Here is a 9,838-nt window from a genome sequence, read left to right as displayed (position 1 = left end):
CACACACACACACACACACACTCTCTCTCTCTCTCTCTCTCTCTCTCTCTCTCTCTCTCTCTCTCTGTAAGCAACATGAGGGCAGGGACATAGCACACCTTCTTTGCTGTGATTCCCAGTGCCTACTTCAGTACCTGACATGTTAGGTGCTCAATTAATGTTTGTTAAGGCAGTCAACACATGCACACATATATATCATTCCTGCACACACAAACACACACCGTGCACTCCCTGCCTCTGGATTATTGTTTAAACTGTTTTTACTCCCTCACCTGTCCTTTTCCTGCCTGTGGCTGCAGGTCCAGCCTTCTCCAGGAAACCTTCCCCTCTACTCCGGCTATAAGGTCCTCTACTTTCCCTGAAGTTCATGTAGGTCCAATGAATAAAGCAATAGCATCTTCCCGCCCCCATACCAGTCATAGTCTGATGGGTATGCATGATTTACAGGACCGATGGGAACAGAGGGTTTAAAAGCCAGACCATCACAGAAAAATCTGTGTTGAAAATATAATTGATACCGTATAGGCAGTAATTAATTCTGTGTTGCCTTTTGTATAGCGGTAGGGTGGGGTAGTGGAGGGAGCCTTGTGTATATCATCACGGAGACTTGGGTTCAAATCCTGCCTCTGCCACTGGCTAGCTTCCTGATCTTGGGACTAGTTGCTTAGCCTAGTGTCCAGTCCTCATCTATAAAATAAGGGTAATAAGACCCTCCTCACAGGGTTGTGACTGAAAAGAATAAGCACTAATAAGTAACCCTGCAAGAACAGTGATTTTTGTCTGTTTTGTTCATGGATGTATCCCAGCACTTAGAACAGTGCCTGTCATGTAGTCGGCACTTGATAAACAGTTGTTGAATGAATTAACATGCAGTAGTAATAAAGGTAGCCACAATTCATTAACCACTCAGCGTTTCAGGCTGCACGCTAAGCAGATAATGTATATTATCTCATTTAACCCTCACCATAGTCCTGGAGGTAGCCCCATTTTTTTTAGATGAAAAACTGAGGCTAAGCCCCAACTTCATAGCAAGTTGTCAGTGAGGATTTATTCTCTTCTCTCCCACAACACACTGTTGTTTCTCTTTCCTCATGTTAGCTTTCTACCCTCATTCAACCCTCAGCTTTTCAGCAACTGCACCCTCACTCAGTTTTTTCCCTTGAGGATCCTGGCCTTGGGCCCTCTGCTCAGGCTGCAGGGTACAGACTATGCTTATTATCCAGACATAGGCATGGATTCCCATTTACCCCTGTTCCATTTTCCTCACTGGCTACAAAGTAGCTGCCTGTGCTCCAGACCTCATTCTGCACTCTCCTTCTCTGTTCATCACTCTAGCTATTTGCTGACCTCCAGGACTTGGGCATTTTCTGCCTAGACTGAACCTCTGCCTGGAACACCCTTCCTGTCTTCTTCCCTCACAAATGACCAGATCCCTCAGGTTAAGGGTGGCATTCTTTGGGTACCCTTGTCTGACCCCCTCCTGTACCATGACAGGCATGCTTTTTCTGTTCCTGCACATCCCCCCACCCCTTCCCTTTGTATTGTCATTGCCTGTTTGCCTGCCTCCCCCTACTCACCCTTACTGACTCTAAGTTCCTATTTGAGACCAAGAGCCTTTCCATCTGGCCTGTGGCTGTATCCCCAACACCTCACATGGTATCTGGTGCAGAGTAGGGCTCACTGACACTTTGTGAGGGAATGGTCTGCTCTATTAGCTGACTTCACACTCTGCCATGACCCACAGTTCTGCTTTTTTCTTTCCAGTCCCGTCTGCAACCCTGCCAGCCATCCCTTCCTACTGCTGAGCCAAACTTTTGGATTTGGCCCTTCCTCACCAGGCCAGGCCAGTTTCCACCAACCCCGGGAAAATTCTTCTTTACTAGTTTAGAGTTTTTCCAGGCTGTTGGGAAAAAACAGAAGTGTCTTCCTGGAAGGACTATAAAGATCATGTAGTCCAGCCTGTTGACTATACAGAATGGAAGTGGACTGAGCAGGGGGCAGAGGGACTGCCCAAGGTCACACAGTCTGTTTAGGGCAGGGACAGGAACAAAACCCAGGTTTCCCAGCTCATCATGAAAAATCCTTTCTCTACATTTAGCCTACGGCACATATGAAGCCAAACCATGAGACTTGTCTAGATGGGATTTTGCAATCATAAGAATCAAGAGTACACTCTGAATTGGGGATTCCGTATGTCATCAACATTATGTCTCCTGCTCTGTTCCTTGTTGGGAAGCAGGATAAAAAGCATGGCTGGGACTTCAGCATTCTTGCTCTGGCCTCAGCCCTGCCACTGATGGGCTAGCCATTTTCCCACTGCTTTTCTTAGTGAACAGTGGACCTGACTATAGCATTAGAGGAAAATAAGGCTGGAAAGAAAGGATGCAGCCCAATCAGGGAGAGTTGGGAGCGTCCAGGTGAGCAAAACTTTGTTGGGAAAGCAGTGGGGAGCCTCTGAGGGTCTTTTGATGACCTGATGGGCCACAGCTGAGCCCCTAGGGAACGCTTGGCTAATAAATTTGGGTAGATAAGCAATCTTTTCACATGAGGCTGTAACCGAACCCACCTGCTGGGAGGCTAATGTCTCAGTATCTCTGCCTCTCAGGTAACAGCCATCTCCCCTAAGGACTCTCATTTCACAAGCTCCGATTTCCTGAGGGAGAGATTTAGCAAAGCAGAATGGTTCCCCAGGTAAGTCATTAGCGTAGTGCCTGGAATCTCCATCGAGAGCATCGATGAATAAATCTGTCCAGAGAGGCCGGTCCTTGGTAAAACTTGTCATGAGGCTCTAGGGAACTCACCCAGTTTGTGCTGTGGATCCTGGGCTTCCAGGAGGGGCAGTGAGTAGCACCAGAGGAAGGCCCCAGCAAGACCATTTCTTTACGGAGCCCTGACTGCAGGGAAAAAATCATGGTTCCTGTAGGAGAGCTCAGTCTAAGCTAGAATGTTGCAGCACCATTGATGCTTCTGCTACCAACCTAGGTTTTTAAGAGCTGACACAGGGGAAAAAATCTTGGCATGCAGAAGGCAGTCCTGCCACTAATGGGTTGCACGTCCCTGGGAAAGACTTCATTGCTCTGGGCTTCCGTTTCCCTAACTGTTGAAGGAGGCATTTGGCCCAGTTCAAAACAAAGGGGCTCCAGCTCCCCTTTCCAACTCAGATCTGTTGTTAGTGATTACCAGATGTCTTGTGTTAATGACTCTGAGGTTTCATCCAGAAAAAGAGTACAGCTTTCTTTTTTTTTTTTTAATTTTTAAAATTTATTTATTTTTGGCTGTGTTGCGTCTTTGTTGCTGCGCGCGGGCATTCTCTAGTTGCTGTAAGCGGGGGCTACTCTTCCTTGCGGTGTGCAGACTTCTCATTGCAGTGGCTCCTCTTGTTGCGGAGCGCGGGCTCTAGGCACGTGGGCTTCAGTAGTTGTGGCACGTGGGCTCAGTAGTTGTGGCTCACGGGCTTAGTTGCTCCGCAGCATGTGGGATCTTCCCGGACGAGGGCTCGAACCCATATACCCTGCATTGGCAGGCAGATTCTTAACCACTGTGCCACCAGGGAAGCCCAAGGGTACAGCTTTCTGTCAGCTTCTCCAGAAGAGGGAGTTGCCTCATATATTAGTTTCCTAGGGCTGCTGTAACAAATTACCTAAACTTTGTGGCTTAAAACAACACACATTTATTCCCTTACAGTTGCTGGGGTCAGAAGTCTGAATCAGTTTCGGTGGGCTAACGTCAAGGAATTGGCAGGGCAGGTTCCTTCTGGAGTCTCTGAGGAGAGAACCTCTTTCCTTGCTTTTTTTTTTTTGGCCACGTTGTACCACATGCAGGATCTTAGTTCCCAGGCCAGGGATCGAACCCACGCCCCCTGCAGTGGAAGCACAGAGTCTTAACCCCTGGACCACCAGGGAAGTCCCTTTCCTTGCCTTTTTCAACTTTTAGTGTCCCACTCCTATTTCTTGGCTTGTGGCCCCTCCATCCATCTTCAGATCACATCATGTCAATGTGTGCTTCCATCATCACACCATCTTCTCTGCCTCTGCCTCTTATAAGGACCCTTGTGATCATACTGAAGGCCCACTACCCAGATAATCCAGGATAATCTCTTCATCTCAAGATCCTTAGCTTAATCACATCTGCAGAGTTCCTTTTGTTGTGTGAGGTTAACACAGTCATAGGCTCTGGGGATTAGGCCATGGATATCTTTGAGGAGCCCATTAGTTAACCTGCCACACCTGACACATGGCACTCATTTGCAGTCCCTACAATCAGCCTAGAATTAGAACTGGGATGGAATAATGGAATTATTCCAAGTTAGCATGTGAGGCCTGGCGTATGGGAGCTGTACCAGAGACAGAGATTGCACATGGCATTTTCTGTTTCAGGAGCCACGCCAGCCTCATTGACATTCCACATCCCACTGCCTTCTCCTGACACTGTATCATTTACAATGCTCCTGAAGCTAGTACAGTGACTCATTATTATTAGTTAATGAAGCATCTAAGGCCTAAACCCACAGTCAGCGGCTGGGATAGAGTGAGGACAGAGCTGGACTGAAGGGAGTTCTGTAGCTGGGTTGTAAACCGGAAGAGACAGATGCCATGCTGTTCTCGTGTCTTCATTTCACAGACGTTTACTGAGCACTTAGGGTGTTCCAGCAACTATGGGTACACTAAGAATAAGGGCCACAGGGGTGGCCCTGACCCCCAAGAATTCACAGGCAAGTGAGAGAGACAGACAGGTACAGGTACATGAATACACCAAGACACTCATGAAAAATGCTCAGGAGGAGGTGGGTGTTGGGGAGTCCTGAGGACAGTCTCTGCTTCAAAGAAGGAGGGGAGGCCTTCCAGAGGAGGGGGCAGTTGACCTGGGTCTTGAAGGACGACTAGACATTCTGAGGTTGGAAAAGGGAAGGGAAGGAGACTTGGGCAGAAGAAACAAATGCTGAGGGGAGTAGTGAAAAGGCGTGGTTTTTCACTGCACCTTGAATGACATGCAGAGATATTCTGGCAGGAGAAGAGAATCTGGAAAGTTTGCCTTTAGACTGCAGTGAGGCAAGGCGGTGACATTTGGCTGGTAAAGGGAACTGGGCAGACCCTGTGGGGGAGTCTGGCTTTGGGAATAAAGAGCCAGACCTCACCACTGTCTGAATAAATTCAGGGGGCTGGGCCGGTGGCTGCAAGGAAAGGCCAAATGCTGACGTGGTGAAGACAGACTGGGGTTCAAACCTCAGCTCTGCCGCTTACCAGCTCTGTGACTCTGGTGAGTTTCTTAACCCCTCTGGGCCTCAGTTTGCTCATCTATAAAATGGGAAAGCTCGTCACCACCTATGAGGATGGTTGTGTGGCAAGGGCCTTGTCTGTCTTGTTTTCTGCCGTATACCTAGCATCTGACTCATGTTTGTAAACTGAATGAATAATGTCTGGAAATAAACGCTTGGCAGGATGCCTGGTGAATAATAAATGTTTAGCAAATGAGCTGATTATTAATTTTAGGGGAGAAAATTCAGTGATGATCTGGGCCAGTTCCCATGTCTCACTGTGTGCTCTCTAATGTTCCTGGTAAATGCTCACTCCCTATGGTCCTGGCAGCCTGGAACCACAGAAAAGATCCCTGAATCTGGATTGGGGGAACAGGTGGGCTTTAGTTCCAGTCTTGACTGTCACTCATGAACTGTGATTCTGGGGACACCCATGTCCTGGTTTATGCCCTGTGGCTTCCTCCAGGCCACACCCTAACTCAGCTCTGCCTCATCCCAGGCAAGGTCACTGAGGGCTGAGGAAGGACACCAGGCCATTTGCTTCTTGATGAGCTCCATGCCCTTTCCCTCCCTTCTCTACCAGCAGCCAGGTCCATTGACACCCACAGATAGTGAGCTAATTTAGCCAGAGGAGGAGAGAGCTCGGTGCCCTTGCCTCAGTTCCACAGAAAAACCTGCCTGACCGAGTGGGAGGTTACCTATATCACCATGATGTGCTTTTCATTAAAGCCGGGCTCCCTCACAGGTAGTCTTTGAAATGTCAATTTTAATTAAAACCCTAATCCTAATAAACACACCGCAGATTAAACCCAGCCAGAGCAGCTTCCTCCTGGGTGAACTTCTCATGCTTCAGCAGACAAGCTTGTCTCCACTAAGAGGGCTTCTTTGGGAACATCCAGTCCATCAGGCAGCTTCACTCAGAGAAGGGTCTTGGCCACGATCCACAACATCACTGACTCCAGGCTTCCAAAAACACAGCCCAGAGTGGAGACAGATGGATGCCTGTCCCACATCAGCGGCTGATATGGAGTTGATGCTCAGTCAAATAGAATCAGAGCACCGTCAGCGTTTGAAGGGGCTCTGGAGATCATCTGGCCCTTCTCATTTCACAGATGGGGAAACTGAATCCTAGAGAGAGAAGTGGACAGAGTCCTGTTTGTGGCAGGAACCCTACCTCCTAGCTCCGTATCCTCCCCACTCATCACCTGGGGTTTGCCGATTGGTAGCTGTGCCAAACCTTGACCAACTACATTTCCTTCTGAGCTTCAAGTTCCTTATCTATAAAATTGAAGGGACTGGACTAGCGGGGGTCTCAGCCTTGTCTGCACATTAGAATCACCTAGGGAGGTTTTAAAAAGCCCAGTTTCTAGCTCACCTGAGACCAGTTCATCAGAGCCTCTGGCATGGGACTTGGACATGAGTGGTTTATAAAACTTCAGGTGATTCCAATGTGTCCAGGATTGAGAGCCAGTAGACTAGATAATCACTGTCTCTCTTTTGCTCTAAGAGTTTATAAGTTTAGAGTTCCTCAGCCTGCAATCCTCTGTGCTTCACACACTCCCATGCTCCCTCCCCACACCTACCCCACAATCGATTTGAGCAATTCCTTCTCATTCCTCAAGTCCCAGCTTAAATATGCCTTCATTAGACTGAGTGAGGGCGGTATCACCTGAGTTCTCCCTCTCTCATAGTCTGAACCTCACTTCACAGTGATTCTATTTTATGCCTATCTTCCCCGTAAGCTGAGCCACAGCAGAGACTAAGTGTAGTGTACAGACTCTAAGATTGTCCCTAATTATCCTCATCTCCTAAACTCACACCACCCCCTTGAGTCTGGGCAGAACCTGTGACTTGCTTCTAACCCATACAATATGGCAAAGGTGATAGGATATCAATTCTATCACATAAAGTTACATAAAACTGTCATGTCTGTCATGCTTGGAAACTCCCTCTCTTGCTGGCTTTGGTGAACCAAGTGGCTATGTTGGGGAGGGCCACATGGCAGGGCACTGAGGGTGACTTCCAGCCAACAACTAGCTAGGAACTATGGCTCTTAGTCTTAGCCTGCAAGGACCTCAGCCCAGCTAACAACTACATGAGCTTGGAAATGGATTCTTTCCCAGTCACACCTTCAGATGAGATCCCAGCCCTGACTGACATCTTGATTGCAACCTCATAGATGACCCAGCTAAGCTATGCCCAGATTCCTGACCCCCAGAAACTCTGAGATCACAAATGTGTTTTATCTTAAGCTGCTAAATTTGTGTTTTATTTTAAGCTGCTGAATTGTTACATGGCAATAGAAAATGTATACACTGAGCCTATCTTGTCCAACTGCTATACCCTTTGCATCTAGCACAGTGCTTGGTACATTGTAGGTACTTACAAATGTTCGGCTAATTAATTAAGTAATCAGAATAATGGCATTAAGTCCTTTGAATCCAACACTTGCCCAACCGTTTTTCCTTTCTTCCTCCTAGTGACAAGCTAATAGCTCAAAATTCAATGTCAGTGCATCAAACAAGGACTGTACTCTCAAACCTTTCACTCTTAGGCAGGAAAGTGGGAAGCACACACTGTTATGATGATAACCGTGACCAGCCTTGATGAAATGAACATGTGGTTAAATAACTGTTTGCTGAGTGTAAATTGTTATTGTTCTTGATGGACCATTTCATTTACTTGATAAATGCAGTGCAGCTCTCCAGGCAAGGGAGCAATCGTGGCTTTATCGATCCATAATCATTCCAAAGACGCACAGGATGCCATTGGCCACTATGGGTTGGCCTTTGGACAACACTGGCCCTCAAGTTACAGCCACGCGGGGACTCTCCCCACACAGCTCCGGCTTTTAGGCCTGCTCAGGTCAGTCACTCCAAGCAAACTGCCAGAAGGCCCAGTTCTGCCTGGGCATTTACGGCCGGTTTTTGTGGTCTGCACAGCAACAGAAACTTCCAAGAGTGAAAAAGCAAAGAGCACAGCCATTTCCCCTGCCAATCTCATGCTGCTCTGCCCAGTCTCCGCAGGGCTTTGACCGGACTCTGCAGGCTCAGGTACGGCTCTGTGGGGTTATCAGACTTCCCAAGGTCACCTGGGGAATCACCGATAGAGAGTGAGACAGCATCACCAGGTGAGGCCTCACTGACCTCTGCTTGATTTGAGTGGCTTATCAGGAACACTGCTGGCTGGCACTCTGATAGAATTCCAGTAAAGTGAATTGTAAGTAGGTCTTGAGAATTAGCTCAGGTACTCCATGGAGATGGCTGAAAGCACGTTGCAGCTCCCCAGGGAAAGGGTAGGGGGACTTTCTTAGAGAAGATTTTGGCTGATGCCGGGGAGACAGTGAGTGGTCGGAGGTCCCGGGCAGCGAGGACTGTCTGGGCCTCTTTCCTCACCCTCGCTCTGCTACGTAGTCTCTCTCTCTTCCTGAGTGTCGATTTCCTCACCTGCTTCTGATTATGTCTCAGGCTGGTCATTGCTCCCACCAGCCACCCACCCAAAGCTCACCGCCCAAAGGCCCTGGATCCAAGTGACTTGCTTCTTCCTCCCAACGACTGGGCTTGCTGAAGGAGCCCTCCCACGGGGACAGGGCCCACTCGCAGCCACGATAATAGCATTAACAGGAGTTCTCATTTTATGACCACTTAGCATGCGTGATGCGATCGGCCCTTATGCATGTGATCTCACTTCATACAACAGTTAGTGAGAACGGCTCGTTCCTGTTTTACAGACGAGGAACCTGGGCTTTAATAAGAGGTCTCAAACTTTGCTCCATGTCAACAACACACAAAGGACATTATGTGTCTCTGTATGGCTGACATCTAACTTAAAACTCCCCAATTCTCCTGTGTCCTCACCTCACCTAAATAAGGCTGGTTCCCCAAGATCAGGGTGTAGGTTCTAGAAAAGCAAAAGAATGAAGACTGGGAAGGCAATTGCCTGCTTTTATATTTCAGCTGCCTTTGCTGTGGTGACGCTGACAGGTACAGAAAGCAAAGAGGAAAAAGCAAGTCCTTTTACCCTTCTCCAGGCCGGCTCTCTCCTTCTCATGCCCCCCCTGTTGGCAGCTTCTAAGAGGAACTGAGCTGGTGGTGAGCAAAGTGGCTTGCAAGGTCCCAGCCTTAACATCACAAAGCAGAGATTAGAATTTTGATTTAAAGCACGGAGACAATAGCTTAATAGCACAGATGGGATTACCAAAAGGTCAAGGTAGTGGTTACCTTAAGGAAGGAAGAAGGGAATGTGCCTGGGAGGCGCCATTCAGGGATGCAGGAGAGCCTCTTTCTAGGGTGCAGGCAATAGTTTATTTCTTAATGGGGCTGGCGGTTACATGGGTGTTCTGTTTATAACCACCCACCATGCTTTTTATACCTATGTTCTTGTACTTTGCTGTGGGTGTGTTATTTTTCACCATTAAAAGTGCTATAGAATTTTTTTTTATGAATAGTTCAAGGAGGAGGAGAGTGTTGCTGTAGGCTGACAGGTCAGAGCACACCTCCCTGAGGAGGGGATTTTTTTTTTTTTTTTTGTGGTACGGGGGCCTCTCACTGTTGTGGCCTCTCCCTCTGTGGAGCACAGGCTCCG

The sequence above is a fragment of the Neophocaena asiaeorientalis genome, unplaced genomic scaffold, assembly GCF_003031525.2.
Source record: "Neophocaena asiaeorientalis asiaeorientalis breed wild unplaced genomic scaffold, Neophocaena_asiaeorientalis_V1.1 scaffold336, whole genome shotgun sequence".
NCBI lineage: Eukaryota > Metazoa > Chordata > Mammalia > Artiodactyla > Phocoenidae > Neophocaena > Neophocaena asiaeorientalis.
Note: the sequence above shows the minus strand (reverse complement) of the source record.